This window comes from Staurois parvus, unplaced genomic scaffold, assembly GCF_062004578.1.
Source record: "Staurois parvus isolate SC_StPar_1 unplaced genomic scaffold, SC_StPar_1.0 ptg000302l, whole genome shotgun sequence".
In the NCBI taxonomy this organism is placed as follows: Eukaryota; Metazoa; Chordata; class Amphibia; order Anura; family Ranidae; genus Staurois; species Staurois parvus.
In genome coordinates, this window is record NW_028318098.1 from 881,262 (window position 1) to 884,600 (window position 3,339).

Consider the following 3,339-nt stretch of genomic DNA (forward strand, 5'->3'; position numbering starts at 1 on the left):
TCATCTCTATTTGTATGCATTAAAATTCATTAAAGTGTATTTTCTCCTCAAAAAACTGCCTTTGTAAAACCACAACTCAAATACCATGTAGCATAAAAGATGGAGCCACCCACCATTTTATTCTCTAGGACCTCTGCTTATAAAATATACAATGTTTTGTGTGTCTAAGTAATTATGTGTGAGAGAAATGTCAGAATTGACTTCAGTGACAAATAGTTAATCAACAATTCAAGCAGTAAAAAGTGGGACTTTTCAGGTGCCAACAAGAAAATATAACTTTAATAATAAAATCAATTTTTATTATACGAAAAAATAAATAAGGATGCTGGTTTAAAATAGTGAAAAATAAGCAGTAAAAATAGTACACGTGTCTGTATACACATTCAAGGTGCCTTCAGCATGTTTAGGAAGTGTTACTCTGAGTTTCCACATGTTTCTCTAATGCTTCATTAGCACCTCAATCCAGCCAATGGGGGAGGAGCAGAATGTGAAACATAGGAGGAGACAGGGAAGTATACTAATACTGTCAAAATATTCCAAAAATATTTACTGAATATCGGTGCCAGAATGCCCCCATTGGCTGGATTGGGGCACTTGTCGGGAGTTTTTTCCCTTTGGAGGACGGGGTGGTGCTGGAGATGCCCATGACTTTAGGCAGAGGGGTATGTGATCCTTGATAAAGAGCACACAACAATTCTAGTAATAAAAATGAGAAAAACCATGAGCCAAAAAAATACAAATATATAAAAAACTCAATCAATAAATGCTTCTGCTCAAAGATGAAAAGAACATCAATATACTATAACAAAAACGCAGCGCAAAAAAATGATATTAATAAAAAACAATACAAGGTGAAAAAAAGAATCCAAAAGTCTCAAATAAAGTCTTGTGCTCCAATAATAGAAAACGTGATAGAAAAAAGTATATACTTTCCAGCGTGCTCAAATCATCCGTGATGTCCAATGTCACCCGCACTCACCAGATGAAGTGCCCTCCTAAGTTGATATGGCTTAAAGCTAGGTTCACATGTGTGCGGGTGGTGCCACTGCGGATCATCACTAAAATCCATGCAGCCGCACCACCCGCACAGAGGAATGCTGACCTGTGGGCGGGTGTCGTTAATTCTAATGGCACGCCACCCACACTGGAAAACGCAACTGTACTGGGAACCGAGGTTCCTGTGTGGGCTGCATTTTAGGAAGAAGTGCAGGGACTTCTTACCTGCATGTCCCGGGGCACAGGAGTCCATTCAAATGTATGGGCTCTTGAGCCCACGTAAAACGTGGCCCTCACGGCCGCATATATGTGAACCTGGGCTAAGAATCAACCAGGCTTAGAGGTGAGGTGTAACCTCCACAGATGCATCTCACCTGTTTGTGACGTCACCTTGGAGGAGGGGCAAAAAAGCGTTGATGCAGTTTCCAGTTCCGACGTATGACTCATGGGGGTTTATTTACTAAAGCTGGAGAGTCCAAAATCAGACTCCCTTCTGCATAGAAACCAATCAGCTTCCAGGTTTCATTGTCAAAGCTTCATTGAACAAGCTGAGGTTAGAAGCTGATTGGTTTCTTTGCAGAAGGGAGTCTGATTTTGGACTCTCCAACTTTAGTAAATAAACCCCATGACGTCACGTCCGGTGAGTGGAACGCGCGCTGTTGCGGCATTCCGTGGCCATTTTTGGTGTGGGAAAGAGAGCTCATCTCCATACTGCTGCCAGTTCATGTCCTTCTATGCTGAGATGATTGTACAGTAACACTTGTGAAGTACCAGACGGGATCTTTTGTCTGCCTAAGGAGGTTTTATCAATGAAAAGGATTGGTGTTCATTCTCAGAATGTCAGAGCATTATGGGCAACGCTTTAACATCGATTTATGGGAGATCGTTAGAGATGAGCGAATCGAAGTAGGCGAATTGGAATTCGTTTCGAATATTAGAAACATTTTTCCTAAAATGGCGGCGACATGTGCGGCGACGGAGCGGGGATGTCTGGGAAGGCGCGCAGACAAGGCACGCTGACCCATAATGCATTCATTCATGACATGTGATCGCATTAGCCAATCAGCAGCCAGCCAGCCAGCACTGTGTAATGGTCGAGCTATAAATGGTGGCCATTTTAGAATTCTCCATTTGATTCCAGTCATTCAAGAGAGGCAGACCTCTCTGTATTAGGGACAGAGTTAGGGACACAGAAACGTTACTTAGGGCCACAGAAACGTTACTCAGGGACAGACACTGAATTGTTCCTCAGGGACAGACACAGAATTGTTACTGAGGGACACAGAATTGTTACTGAGGGACACAGAATTGTTACTCAGGGACAGACACAGAATTGTTACTGAGGGACACAGAACTGTTACTCAGGGACAGACACAGAATTGTTACTGAGGGACAGACACAGAATTGTTACTGAGGGACACAGAATTGTTACTGAGGGACACAGAATTGTTACTGAGGGACACAGAATTGTTACTGAGGGACACAGAATTGTTACTGAGGGACACAGAATTGTTACTCAGGGACACATAATTGTTACTCAGGGACAGACACAGAATTGTTACTCAGGGACAGACACAGAATTGTTACTCAGGGACAGACACAGAAATGTTACTGAGGGACACAAAATTGTTACTCAGGGACACAGAATTGTTATTTAGGGACAGACACAGAATTGTTACTGAGGGACACAGAATTGTTACTGAGGGACACAGAATTGTTACTGAGGGACACAGAATTGTTACTCAGGGACACAGAATTGTTACTCAGGGACAGACACAGAATTGTTACTCAGGGACAGACACAGAATTGTTACTCAGGGACACATAATTGTTACTCAGGGACACAGAATTGTTATTTAGGGACAGACACAGAATTGTTACTCAGGGACACATAATTGTTACTGAGGGACACATAATTGTTACTCAGGGACACAGAATTGTTACTCAGGGACACAGAATTGTTACTCAGGGACAGACACAGAATTGTTACTGAGGGACACAGAATTGTTACTGAGGGACACAGAATTGTTACTGAGGGACATAGAATTGTTACTGAGGGACACATAATTACTGAGGGACACAGAATTGTTACTGAGGGACACAGAATTGTTACTGAGGGACATAGAATTGTTACTGAGGGACACAGAATTGTTACTCAGGGACACATAATTGTTACTCAGGGACACAGAATTGTTACTCAGGGACACAGAATTGTTACTCAGGGACAGACACAGAATTGTTACTGAGGGACACAGAATTGTTACTGAGGGACACAGAATTGTTACTCAGGGACTGACACAGCATTGTTACTGAGGGACACAGAATTGTTACTGAGGGACACAGA